The sequence below is a fragment of the Scylla paramamosain genome, chromosome 14 (genome assembly GCF_035594125.1).
Source record: "Scylla paramamosain isolate STU-SP2022 chromosome 14, ASM3559412v1, whole genome shotgun sequence".
Taxonomy (NCBI): domain Eukaryota; kingdom Metazoa; phylum Arthropoda; class Malacostraca; order Decapoda; family Portunidae; genus Scylla; species Scylla paramamosain.
In genome coordinates this window covers 7,649,131-7,664,463 of record NC_087164.1, presented here as the reverse complement: position 1 = coordinate 7,664,463, position 15,333 = coordinate 7,649,131, and the positions used below count along the sequence as shown (strand labels likewise).

General features: G+C 38.4%; 1 long non-coding RNA gene across 1 annotated transcript in view; it reads left to right on the top strand.

Annotated features, from left to right (window-relative positions):
- The first annotated feature begins 8,761 nt into the window (after positions 1-8,761).
- LOC135106686 (uncharacterized) overlaps positions 8,762-15,333 on the top strand; it is a 280,738-nt gene continuing 274,166 nt past the window's right edge. Inside the window, exon 1 of the long non-coding RNA XR_010271406.1 lies at positions 8,762-8,929. This is a non-coding gene — a long non-coding RNA (uncharacterized LOC135106686). The remainder of the gene's footprint in view (positions 8,930-15,333) is intronic.

Below are 15,333 nucleotides of genomic sequence, written 5' to 3'. Positions count from 1 at the left end.
TAAGAATCTTCCTGTTGAGGATATATTAGAAAAAAAAAAGATAGGCAGGAAACTAAAACAATAGGACGGTAGTTTCAGGGATTAGAACGATCACAGAGTTAAAAGAGTTTGACTAGGCAAGGTGCAAGCACGGAGGCGCAGTTTCGGAGATCAATAGGAGGGGCCCCATCAGGTCCATAAGCCTTCCGAGGGTTTAGGCCAGCGAGGGCATGAAAAAACATCATTACGAAGAATTATAGTGGGTAGCATGAAGTAGCCAGAGGTTGGAGGAGAAGGAGAAACAAGCCCTGAATCATCCAAGATAGAGCTTTTAGCAAAGGTTTGAGCGAATAATTCAGCTTTTAGAGATAGATATGATAACAGTGGTGCCATCTGGTTGAAATAAAGGAGGGAAAGAAGATGAAGCAAAGTTAATGGAGAAGTTTTTAGCTAGATGCCAGAAGTCACGAGGTGAGTTAGATTTTGAAAGATTTTGACAGTTTCTATTAATGAAGGAGTTTTTGGCTAGTAGGAGAACAGACTTGGCATGGTTCCGGACAGAAATATAAAGTGCATGAGATTCTAGTGTTGGAAGGCTTAAATACCTTTTGTGGGCCACCTCTCTATCATGTATAGCACGAAAACTTGTGTTAAACCAAGGTTTGGAAGATTTCGGTCGAGAAAAAGAGTGAGGAATGTACGCCTCCATGTCAGACACTATCACCTTATCACCTCTGTTATGCGCTCGGCACACAGAGACGGGTCTCTGTCACGGAAGCAGTAGTCATTCCAAGGAAAATCAGAAATTTCTTATAGTCAGAGGAATTAGGTGAGAGGTATACAGCACAGATAAATTTAGTTTGAGAGTGACTGTAGTTGTAGCCAGATGGTGGAAAACTCGAATGATTCAAGAGCGTGGGCATGAGAGCAGAACAACCGTTTATATATATATATATATATATATATATATATATATATATATATATATATATATATATATATATATATATATATATATATATATATATATATATATATATATATATATATATATATATATATATATATATATATATATATATATATATATATATATATCATAAAATATCACGCTACTAAAAACAGAAACAGCAATCAAAAGGGGACAGACAGGCAAGCATCAAGATAAATCAATGTGACATAATAACCTATGAGCTGCAGCTTATACATGAAAAAAAAAAAAAACACAAGCAAAATAAAGGAATAAAGCTATGGACAAACCTTGTGTACTCTCGCGTGTGGTGTGGTGAGAATTGACAAAGGATGGCGGTATGAGAACTGATTTAGTTCTCACACACTATTTTGGTTTGCGTCGAAGGGAGATAGTGGTAGATAAAAGAATGTATTAATAACCTCAATAATAGCTCTCTTTTTTCTTATATTTATTACCAGTCGTTGTGTATATTAAAGGGAGATATTCACTCTGCTATAAAAATGCCATAATCCATACAGACAAAAATCTACAATTCACTGGCAAATGCTATATTCTTCACATTGATGTGAAACGATTTGCAGAGACCGGCAGCGCAACCATGATAACGCCTGACAACCATATCCCACCTCTGTTGGGCAGTTCCTTGGCGGCACTCTCTCTGACGAACCATCATGCATCTTACTACCTACCCTTGCCTACCGCGTATAAATTATAATAGATATAAGGATAAAGCATTTTGCGGGTCTTTCTATGCAACGCTGCACAAGACTTTCTTCTTTCTCTCACTCCTATTCTGTCCACCTCTCTAACGCAAGAGTTATCCAGTATTCTCAATCATTCATCCCTTTCTCTCGTAAACTCTGGAACTCCCTGCCTGCTTCTGTATTTCCACCTTCCTATGACTTGAATTCCTTCAAAAGGGAGGTTTCAAGACACTTATTCATCAATTTTTGACCACTGCTTTGACCCTTTTATGGGACTGGCATTTCAGTGGGCATATTTTTTTATTGGATTTTTGTTGCCCTTGGCCAGTGTCCTTTCTACATAAAAAAAGAAAAAACTCACATTTAATGTGTCAATTCTGTTTTAATAGAAACGCCTGCGCGCGCGCGCACACACACACACACACACACACACACACACACACACACACACACACACACACACACACACACACACACACATGTAACATAACAGGCCACATCCATCAAGGTCATACAATATAAAGACATGCTTTCACTTCTCTCTTAACCTGCGCCTCTCCTCTACCACTTCACCAAGTCCTAAACAAATCCTCCTCTGCTAGTCAGTGTTAGCTGAGACCAATCCAGCCAATCTTGCCAAATCCAGTCCCGTCCCACCTCATCAACGCGGCCCAGCGTTCCCAATCTCACTATTGTGCAGTCCATCCATTGTGTTCGGAAACATCTTGGTATATTGTTTGTGGTTCTGTTCTATCTTTTCATGTTTTTACCGTTCATTGTTAATTGGATGTACGAGTATCTATAAGTAGCACTAACTCAAAATACTCTGTGGCTTTTATACCGTTGTTTAACATATCATTAGCCAGTATCAGAAAGCTGATGCACAATACAGGTAGACAATGAGAAGAAGAAGATATTCATACTAGCATTGGATGATCCGTGCAAGGGTAATACAATACTGTCACCTGCACACCAGACCTATCGGGCGGAGACGCCATATGACTAAATAGTACTATTATATAAACGTCTCTAGTGGCCTCCTGTGTTACGAACATTTTGGCAGAGTTGTGACGCTGGTTGCTGTTATGGTTGTATGGTTTGTATAGTTGTTTTCAATATGCCCGGTTACATTCAATCCCCCAATGAAAAAAAAAAAAAAAGAAGAAAAAGAGGAAGGAGAATAATAATAATAATAATAATAATAATAATAATAAGAAGAAGAAGAAGCCAGAGAAAGAGAGAAAGGAAGAAATCAAAGACACCAAATCTCAAGTCCAAATCCCGGCTGAAGAAACCCAGATTTCACAGTGGCCCTGCTGTCTCCAACATTCTTGACCTTTTCCTAACCTCGAATCCTGCTTAAGTTGTCACCCTATCTTCTCCGTTAGGCTCCTCCGATCACAATCTCATATATGTATCTTGTTTTATCGCTTCAGTTCCTCCTCAGGATCCCACAAAGCGGAGGTGCCTCTAGCGTTTTGCTTCTGATAACTGGAGGCTACTACGGCTTCTATCCTTCTCTTTGTAACTGCATCTCAAGTTTCCTTTCTGACCGTTCTATTGCTGCTATGGTAGACAGTCATTGTTCTTCTCCTAAATCTATTAACAGTGGTTTTCCTCAAGGTCCTGTCCTGTCACCCACTCTCTTCCTGTTATTTATCAATGATCGTCTTGTCCTATCCACTCCTACGCTGATAATATCACCTTGCACTTTTCAACGTCTTTTCATACACGTCCAGCCCTTCAGGAAGTAAACAGTTCTCCCAGGGAAGCCACAGAACATCTGACTTCTGATCTCTCTAAAATCTCTGATTATGACAGAGCAAACTTAGTGTTGTTCAATGGCTCAAAAACTCGATTCCTCTATCTATCAACTCGACACAACTTTCCAAACAACTATCCTATCTTCTTCAATGACATTCAAGTGCCCCTTCCTTCTACACTAGAACACCCTCGGTCCGTCTTGTATTTATAATCTAAACTGGAAACTACACATCTCATCTCTAGCTAAAACAGCTTCTATGAAGTTAGGTGTTCTGAGACGTCTCCGCCAGTTTTTCACACCGACCCCCCCCCCCTAGCTGCTAACTGTGTACAAGGGCCTCATCCGCCCATGTAAGGAATATGCTTCACATGTATGGGGAGGGTGGGTTCCACCCATACCGCTATTTTAGACAGGCTGGAATCAAAAGTTTTTCGTCTTATCAATTCTCCTCTAACTGACTGTCTTCAGCCTCTTTCTCATCGCCGCAATGCTGCATCTCTTGCTATCTTCTGCCGCTATTTTCATGCTAACTGCTTTTTTAATCTTGCTAACTGCATGCCTCCCCTCCTTCCGTGGCCAAGCTGCATAAGATTTTCTTCTCTTATCATCCTATTCATCCCTATTCTGTCAACCTTTCTAATACAAGAGTTAACCAGTATTCTCAATCATTCATCCCTTTCTCTGGTAAACTCTGGAACTCCCTACCTGCTTTTGTATTTCCTCCTTCCTATGACTTGAACTCTTTCAAGAAATAGGTTTTAAGACACTTATCCTTCAATATTGGATGATTCTCTTCTATGACATGAACTCTTTCAAGAGATAGGTTTTAAGACACTTATCCTTCAATATTGGATGATTCTCTTAACATCTCTTTTGGGACTGGCACCTCAGTGGGATTTTTCTTCCTTTTTTTGTTTCCCTTGGCCAGTGACCTTACGTAAACAAAAGTGAGAGAGAGAGAGAGAGAGAGAGAGAGAGAGAGAGAGAGAGAGAGAGAGAGAGAGAGAGAGAGAGAGAGAGAGAGAGAGAGAGAGAGAGAGTCCCTGGCAAATAATAGTTAAGACAGGTGTTGTTTATTATCCGGAAAACTTGCTGGCCTGATGTCACTTGCTAAAAAGTAATATGTCTTTCGTCGACTCTTTTTATTCTCTCTCTCTCTCTCTCTCTCTCTCTCTCTCTCTCTCTCTCTCTCTCTCTCTCTCTCTCTCTCTCTCTCTCTCTCTCTCTCTCTCTCTCAACTGAAGTTAAGCTGACAGGTCTATAATTAGCGTCTAATTATAGACCTGTCAGCTTAACTTCAGTTGTAGGTAAAATGTTAGAGTCAATAATAGCCAGGAACATTAGGGAACATTTAGACAAACAGAACTTGATAAATCAGTCACAGCATGGCTTCACGAAGGGGAAGTCTTGCCTGACAAACTTGTTAAGTTTTTACAGTAAGGTGTACGAGGCAGTAGATAATGGTGATAGTTATGATATCTTATATCTGGACTTTAGTAAAGCATTCGACAAGGTGCCCCATCAAAGGCTCCTGAGAAAGGTTAGGGCGCACGGGATAGATGGGAAGGTGTTAGGTTGGATAGGGTCATGGCTTGGTAACAGGCGACAGAGAGTGCTAATAAACGGCTCGAAATCCGAGTGGGGTCATGTCATTAGTGGGTGCCACAGGGATCAGTATTAGGGCCATTATTATTTCTAATATATATCAATGACTTGGATAGTGGAATTAGTAGCGATGTTAGTAAATTTGCGGATGACACAAAGATAGGTAGATTAATTAGGTCAGAAGCGGATGCCATCGCCTTGCAGACAGACTTAGATAGAATGAATGAATGGACGGATAGATGGCAAATGCAATTTAATATCAATAAATGCAAAGTGCTTAGCGTAGGTAGAGGAAACCCACACAATAGGTACACATTAAACACCCAAACTCTGGTAGGTACAGGGTACGAGAAAGATTTAGGAGTTATAGTTAGCTCTGAACTCCGTCTAGGGAAACAATGCATAGAAGCCAGAAACAAAGCAAATAGGGTACTAGGATTCATTTTTAGGAGTGTTAAAGGTAGAAGGCCGAAAGTAATATTAAAGTTATACTTGGCGCTGGTCAGACCTCATCTAGACTACGCTGTGCAGTTCTGGTCCCCACATTACAGGAAAGATATAGGTCTATTAGAATCAGTACAGAGGAGAATGACTAAAAGGATTCAGGGGATGAGGAGTATTCCTTACGAAGCGAGGTTGAAGCGGTTAAATTTACATTCTCTAGAGAGACGTAGGTTAAGAGGGGACCTGATAGAAGTCTTTAAGTGGTATAAGGGTTATAGCAAGGGAGATGTAAGCAAAATTCTTAGGATCAGCAACCAGGGTAGAACAAGAAATAACGGGTTAAAGCTTGAAAAATTTAGGTTTAGGAAGGAGATAGGAAAAAATTACTTCTCAAATAGAGTGGTAGATGAGTGGAACGGACTCAGTAATCATGTAGTTAGTGCTAGGACACTAGAGAGCTTTAAGAGAAGATTAGACAAGTTTATGGATGGGGATAGCAGATGGAAATAGGTAGGTGTGTTTCATACAGGGACTGCCACGTGTAAGCCTGGTCGCTTCTTGCAGCTTCCCTTATTTCTTATGTTCTTATGTTCTTATGTTCTCTCTCTCTCTCTCTCTCTCTCTCTCTCTCTCTCTCTCTCTCTCTCTCTCTCTCTCTCTCTCTCTCTCTGTGTGTGTGTGTGTGTGTGTGTGTGTGTGTCTTGGTTATTTATATTCGTTTATTATATTTCTTTTGTCTCTCCTCGTTCCGTCCCTTCCCTTGTTTTGCTTTCATGTTGCAAATGTTTCTCTTTTCCATTCATATTTACGAGTAATTTCCTCTTGCTTTTCACCCTTCCCTCTCTCGTCACTTCTTGTTTGAATCTCTCCTCCATCCCATGTTTCCTGCTTTAACAATTCCAAGTATTCGGAAGGTTAACTGGCATTTTCATATATAATGGGAAGGTAAACACCAAAAGATATATTTATATAAATGTGTTTATTTGTATGCTTTCTAAATTTCATGTTCTTGACCGTATTTACGTTTTTCAATTCAAAATTTCTTCTATGCATGCAGTATGGGAGGAATTAGTGGAAAGCAAAGGCTTAAAAATCGTGACCCTAGGATATACATTCGAGGCCTGCCGCCACCATCACCCAATCGTTTCATGTTAAGGATTTTAAACTGGACGTATGTTCCCAATTATGTTTCGTTTGCGAATAATCTATTCATTAATAGAATAATCAGTGAAGATAATTTGATTTACTGCTTTAATGAACAGCAACGAGGTGATATAGCATGTTGTAGCCTGCAAAGACATCGTTAGGATGTCCGTAACAACACAGGACAGTATATCTATGTATCCATCAGAAACAACCTTGTGTGAAGTTAGGTGTTCTGTGCAGTTTCCGCCAATGATCTTCCTAACTGTTAACTCTATAGAGGACTCTTATCACCTCATGTATGGAGCTCATGTAGAATACATACATATGTGTGACCTCCCACATATCGGGAGGTTCATCTCATAGTCAGCCTAAACAGGCTATAGTTAATTAAAAGCTTTCCTTATTTATTACTGCCTTCTAACAGACTGTCTTCATCCTCTCACTCACCGCCGCAGTGTTGCATCTCTTGTTACCTTCGACCACTATTTCCATGAATGATGCTCTTCTGAGCTTGCCTTCCACCGCTTCCAGTGCCATTGCTGCTCCTTCTGTTCTGTCCATCTTATTAGTGCAAGAATTAACCAGAGTATCTTACCTCTTTGGTTTATATATATATATATATATATATATATATATATATATATATATATATATATATATATATATATATATATATATATATATATATATATATATATATATATATATATATATATATATATATACATATTACTAATAAGTCATTGCTGTAACTTTACCAAAAGCATATTTGCTTATCACATTTTTTTCTCTCTATTTTACGTTTATAACTTGCACATCCTGTTGTACGTCTGCCCTGTGAGGCTTTCAAGTATATCTCCTATATAGTGTAATGTTTCTTTTCTTTCCTTTTCATGTGTGTTAATTACTTGGGAATGACTTAAATTATCTTTTAATGTCAGTAAACACCATTTTTATATCCTCTTTCTTCTTTGTCTTGTATTTTTGATAGGAAAATCTTAGAAGTTTTTCTTTGTCACTACCATCGTTATCTTAGGAAGCATAATCATTGAGAGTCGAGATCACAGCGCTCATTACTGAAGACAGAGGGTATTTATGGACCTGATTTCGTTCACATTAAATCTCTTTCTCCTCTCTCTATTGCTTTTCATGCTCGTCATCCGCCATATATTTACGTATATTCAAATATTCAACTCATTTATAGTCTCTCTCTCTCTCTCTCTCTCTCTCTCTCTCTCTCTCTCTCTCTCTCTCTCTCTCTCTCTCTTTCTCTGACACACACACACGCACACACACACACACACACACACTCACAGACAAGTTTGATGTGCCTCTGCTTCATCACTGTCACCTTTTTAACAACTAAATGAAATACCTTGCGTTGGGTGAACCGCTGCTTTATTGTTTTATCTGAATTGTCCATTACCTTGATTGTCCTGTTATAAGAAAGGAATATTTTTGAGGTGGATTTTTTTCATTCGAGTTGTGAACATTATCTATCTATTTATTCATTTTTTTTATTAATGAATTCTTTGATTCAAGTATATTTGTTTTACTGGTTGATTATCTATTGAATATTATATAAATGTAATAATGTTTGTGCCTTTAATAAAAATCCTGTGTGTGTGTGTGTGTGTGTGTGTGTGTGTGTGGTTTTTGGATCCTAGAGGAACTGATGACTGAAAGTGATTCAGGTACCTCAGTAAGGCCCCCTGAGAGAGAGAGAGAGAGAGAGAGAGAGAGAGAGAGAGAGAGAGAGAGAGAGAGAGAGAGAGAGAGAGAGAGAGAGAGAGACTGTGGGGTGATAGATGAGAATGAAAGAGAATGATAGAGGATAAAAAGATAAAAAATTAACAAAAATATGATCCATTAACACCCTTTGTGTGTGAGTGTGTATTGCTATGATATATATATATATATTATATATATATATATATATATATATATATATATATATATATATATATATATATATATATATATATATATATATATATATATATATATATATATATATATATATATATATATATATATATATATATATATATATATATATATATATAAAACTTTCTGCGTTCTATACATCTTTTTATATTGATTATACATGTGTGTATCGTTCAAGCATCGAACGGCTTCGAAACACTGAACCATAGCTCGGCGTATCCAGCCCAAGGTCCGGCCAGTGACGCGGTGTGTCTTGTGTGATGTGCACGTGTATAGGATTCTATTAATCTTCAAGGACTTACTTGGGGCCAAGATAAACTGGATTTCCCAAGTCTTACTCGAAGTCTGTTACCAGTAATATATCAGGTATGTTGAGAAGCTCCCAAATGTGTAGTGTACATGGGTATGTGCCGTGTGTTAGAGTAGGATCTAAAAGCCCCGTGGTGCCGCACTGTGCCGAGAAACTATTCAGTTGCCAGAATCTCAAACGTTCTACCATTTCATTATATCCATTTGAAATTTACTATGGATAGTTACACAACTTCTTTATTCTTATTGAAAAATAAGTTAAATGCCTTCATAACAAGAAGCTGTAAGACCTGGGATAAAAAAAAAATAAAAAAAGAATCAGTGTTAATGGTGGTTGTTGGTGGCGGCGGGCAGTACTCGGCACCTCAGCCCACAGGAGTCACAATGTTATCTCAACATTCCCTGCGGTCTTAACACAATGCTCTACATTACTGCTATTGTATTTTCGTTATCACCATAACATTCACTACTCTTCCAGAAGTAATATCAGTACTCCAATGTGTGAATAGTTATAGAAAATTAACTGAGGTTAACTTGAAGAATATAGAAAACGGAAACGAAAATTATAAGCTGTAAAGAGATTAGAGAAAACGTAAACGGAAACTAAGGTATCTTGTTTTCGGCTACAAGGTTTAGGCTACAGTGTTTAGTTGCGAACAAATTGGGTTACTTTAATGGATAGTTGCTGATTTTTTTTTTGGTAAATTTGCAGTTTCACCCAATATCCTCAATCTCTACCCACAACCCCTCAACCCCTCCAGCAAGCTTGGGGGCCTGTGGGGAACTGCGAGTTTTGGGGGGTGGGGGCACATGCAAGTGATATATAGACTTTGAAAATGTAGGGAAATTTTCCTAGAAGTCAAGGAAATTTCCTAAATGTAGCAAACCCAAAACCTATTATAACCAGGGGGCTGTGTCCCCCCTTAAACCCACCATTAGTATATTCGAACACAACTAGAAAGATAAGGTAAACTAACCTAGCCTAACCTTACCTTACCTAGGGCGTCTGCGCAGAATTGATAACAAACACACGAACACACTCCAGCATTGATAACAAACACACGAACACACTCACTATCCTTTCAATGACTGGAAACAGGATCCCAGCTAAAAACTGAGGTAAATCTTTGAAATTCCGTCCCGATCTTATCATTCGTTTGCGACAAGGTAATATGGGGTTAGAAATGCTCCTACCAGTGTGATCTAGACTGTGAGACACTTCATACTTACGTTCGAGTTATTGGGGGAAACTGCAATTATACATTTTTTTTTTTTTTGTTAGGATTAGTGAGTGGATTGAAAAGCAACCTCTCGCTCCACTTCATTTTATGTATTTGTTTATTCTATCTTTTAAAATAAATATTCGTTCATTTACTTTAGTTGTAATAAAACGCAGTCATATAGTGCCGGAAAGGTTTACGAGACAACCCTGTCTCTCCCACCGAGAAACTGGATACAGAATCCAACCTGCAAATTTTAAGTCGCAACCACAGAACTGCACCTCAAACTTCTGCGCGATCTTTCTTTTACCAAAATAAGTCTTTAAGTATTACTGTCAGATGCTTCCTGAAGAGGAATCTTTTCCATGTAATTCATGGTTATCTTCGTGGAATTATGAATCAAACCTAGTGTATATGTAAGCCCGGGATCCGTCAATCCTTTACTGAGATATGGTTGTCATGTTGCCACAGTTGGCATAATTATGTAGAATACGTTTCTTCCCGCCTACTAAATCCCAGTAGAGGCAAGGTTGTATTGTTGGTGTTTATATGTGTATATATATATATATATATATATATATATATATATATATATATATATATATATATATATATATATATATATATATATATATATATATATATATATATATATATATATATATATATATATATATATATATATATATATATATATATATATATATATATATATCGTAATACACAATAATAATCATTGTACTTGTAGTTACGCATATTTTTATTTTATTTTTTTTTTATGTAAGAAGGATACTGGCCAAGGGCAACAAAAATCTAATAAAAAAAAAAATGCCCACTGAAATGCCAGTCCCTTAAAAGGGTCAAAGCAGTGGTCAAAAATTGGTGGATAAGTGTCTTGAAACCTCCCTCTTGAAGGAATTCAAGTCATAGGAAGGTGGAAATACAGAAGCAGGCAAGGAGTTCCAGAGTTTACCAGAGAAAGGGATGAATGATTGAGAATACTGGTTAACTCTTGCATTAGAGAGGTGGACAGAATAGGAATGAGAGAAAGAAGAAAGTCTTGTGCAGCGAGGCCGCGGGAGGAGGGGAGGCATGCAGTTAGCAAGATCAGAAGAGCAGTTGGCATGAAAATAGCGGTAGAAGACAGCTAGATATGCAACATTGCGGCGGTGAGAGAGGGGCTGAAGACAGTCAGTTAGAGGAGAGGAGTTGATGAGATGAAAAGCTTTTGATTCCACCCTGTCTAGAACAGCAGTATGAGTGGAACCCCCCCAGACATGTGAAGCATACTCCATACATGGACGGATAAGGCCCTTGTACAGAGTTAGCAGCTGGGGGGGTGAGAGAAACTGGCGGAGACGTCTCAGAACACCTAACTTCATAGAAGCTGTTTTAGCTAGAGATGAGATGTGAAGTTTCCAGTTCAGATTATAAGTAAAGGACAGACCGAGGATGTTCAGTGTAGAAGAGGGGGACAGTTGAGTGTCACTGAAGAAGAGGGGATAGTTGTCTGGAAGATTGTGTCGAGTTGATAGATGGAGGAATTGAGTTTTTGAGGCATTGAACAATACCAAGTTTGCTCTGCCCCAATCAGAAATTTTAGAAAGATCAGAAGTCAGGCGTTCTGTGGCTTCCCTGCGTGATATGTTTAAAAGGATGAAGTTTCGTATCAAATAGTGATTACAAGGAAAATTTTCCGTTGAGATCTGGTATTAATCTTGAAATGATAGTTAAACATTTTACAGATAAATTTAATCTTTATACGGAAAACTGAATTGGTCTCTAAACTAAAATAAGAGAACTTAGCTAATGAAAAGTTTAAACAATAGGAGGCCCAACTGTAGATATGTGTTTGATGCCACTTCAGCATCACCAATATGGGAGTAATAACATATATTTCCAAAAGTAATATAGCTTCTCGGGAGTAATATGCTCTTCGTGACCACCGCATCATCATCCGCACAGGAATAACATTTCTTCCTCGGAATGTTTTGCCAACAGCACACATCTTTCTTTATAGTTCTCCCGGTGCAGTTTTTCTTTGAATAAACGCACCGCGGATAGTGTTGCGCTCTACCTCTTCACTAACACGTGAAGGAGCGATATGATCAAACGGGAGAACAAAGAGTCATGTGCACACACACGCACACACACACACACACACACACACACACACACACACACACACACACACACACACACACACACACACACACACACACACACACACACACACACACACACACACACACACACACACACACACACACACGTCAAAAAGCAAGCACGTTCGGCCCAAAGAAACCCACGTGCACGAAAATCTTATCCTTGTTGACTCTGTCACTTTAAATTGGACGCAAACATGAAATTTCATCAACTAGCCTGAACTCGCCCGATCCTCCCCTTACCACTCATCATTATAAACCTGGTCCACATTAGCTTCTTTCTAAGCTGTCACAGCCTATAATCAAATGAGGTTTGCACACCTTTTTCCAAACCCTCTATTTTACTGACACATTTTCACAATCCCATGCTTCCCATTCGACTTACATGACGAAATATATTTGACAACGCAGTATAAGTAAAAGCCACTATTATCAATACCTTTCCTTATATACGCAACCATCCTGACACGGTACGCGCACACACACACCACCTCCTGACCTAGCATGAAGACAGCGAAGCTTTAACATGAAAAGGTATCAGCTCATCCTCCCCAGTGCAGCAGACCCCATAATGTCTCACTTAAATAACACTAATGATGAGTGATGACAAGCTGCGCCGAGTCTGGAGAGAAATTAACCTCAACCTGTAATTGTGAACTTGGTAAGACCGAGATTATAGTGACACGATAAGGCTGACTTCCAGTACTAAATGTAGTGTGTGGTGTGCAAGATAACGAGTGCGCATTTCTTGCCACTTACGTACACATTCCACGTTTATTTTCGAGGAATTTTCTCGGAAAGGTAAAAATTAGATATTCATATAAACGATGCGTTATCCACATTTAGTCATCTATAGCAGTTATAAATGTTTTGTTACCACACAGCACAAGCGTGGTTATTCCAGAGCAAGAAACTTAGTTCGTTATTAGGTCTGTCGTCATGTAACAATGGTTAATCCGAAGTTTTGTTCATATTTATATTTTCATTACCAAAACCTCAGTGTATTCCAGTTCTCCCATGAGCTTACGGGATGATCAACACATCTCATTACATTTGTTAATCACGTATGTTTAAGTTTCAGGTCTTATTCAACCGTCAGAAAGCCTACATACTGCTATCTCGTTCGTCAGTAAGTTGAGATGCTGGATAATCAGACTCCAGTACCAAGGAAAGAGATCATAAGTGATATTTTATGAACGCGATTTTACCGTTGTAAAAGTTTGCCTCACTTTGTTTACTGAAAGTCACTCCAAAATGTATATATTAAATTGGTAATGATTCTTAAAGTCTTCGATAAATTACCATAGTTTAATTACAACAAGTGATGGAGTTTTCTGTGCTGGTGAGACGAAGATGGCAGGAGCCTTGCCTCTTCATTAACGCGAGGGACGCTTGAGGTGATTACAATATGTCTTATGTGAAGTTTGTTTAAAAATTACTATGTGCCGTCTTCAGGAGGAAGAAGGAAAATGATCATGATGATTAAGATAAGATGAGTAGCCGCAACAGGAAAAGAAAGGAAGAAGGTTGGTTAAGGCGAGAGCGAGACACCAAAACTTGGTGATGCACTGGGCCTGTTTTAAAGGTGTAGTGTTGTAGACAGTGTATCCCAGTCGGGCGACACTCACAACTTTCATCTTTTAACACCCGCGCTTGTGACAAACACCAACAAACTCACCAGAAAAGTAATCTTTGAAGAATGACACTATGACAAGATAGACAAAAAATTATGAATTGGGGCGTTGGCAATGGTCTGAATTGCCGGCTGGTGGCCGGCTGTTTTAATGCAGGACTCGTTTTACTCTCCCACAGTTCTGAGGGGATGCGCATTCTAAAATCGCCTCTAGTGATACATCTTGATGTACTGTACCTATATGCTACAAATTATTAATCCCAAATGTTTATGTTAACAGTATCTACGAGATCTAGTGATGCACACTATGCAAAACAATTATTAAAAAAAAAAAAAAAACTAAATACTCGTAACTGGGCTCTTAGTGTTTTCATAATTATTTCTAGTCTGCTACACATTTGGTTTGAAGCATTTTTCCACTGGTTTCTTCAAGGATTAATGATTTATCTGTCAAATCCTCAAAATAACGGAGCAAGTACGAGTATTTGTGCAGCATGGATACTATGACGGCCGAAATCGTGCCGACACGAAACGACCGGCCGATATCAGACACACAGACTTCTCTAACACACACACACACACACACACACACACACACACACACACACACACACACACACACACACACACACACACACACACACACACACACACACACACACACACACACACAAAACAAAAAAAAAAGAAACACCCGAGGCTTAAGATATAATTTTGCAGTGTTGCAAAACCTCTCTACATGTCTATACATACGTTGTGATTGATTGCACGACCGAAAGAAGAACTAAGGTGTGAAAGGATGGGCTGTATTTTCCAAAGAAGAACGGCAGCCCAGAGAAGACGTTGGGAGACAATCTTCATTTTTTATTTTGCATTAACACATGGTTGTTGATTTCTTATGTGCCAGGATTTATAAAGTTTTATGTTAATTGCATAACTTTGAATGTGGATAAAGTAAACTTATATAGATAGAAAAAAACAACATTCATACATTCCAGACCTGAGATATGTGTAGTATTTATCTCGTTTTACCTCGTTTATGGCTCCTTATTTGATGATGGTGGTTAAAAATGTTCCTAATATTTTGTTGGTTTGATAACACACAAATTAAATACAGATCTTTTCCCAGCATACCGATTTTTTATTTATTTATTTATTTATTTTTTTTTTTTTTGTGTGTGTGGGTGTAAAATTAAGTAGGCTGGTGAAACTTATTTTTTCATACCATTGGAACGCGGCAATTGAGAAGTGAGTATGAGAGAAAAATCATCAACGTGTTAACATACCTACGAGGGAAATATATTTGCCCTTTCGGCTGTCATTCGTTGGTTAAAGTATAGTAATTCACTGATTTCACAACATCTTTGCCTGTACAACTCCGGTATTTACTAAGGTGTCACTTCATTGCATACTAGAGGTTAGGCACGGATCCCTTGCGGCCAC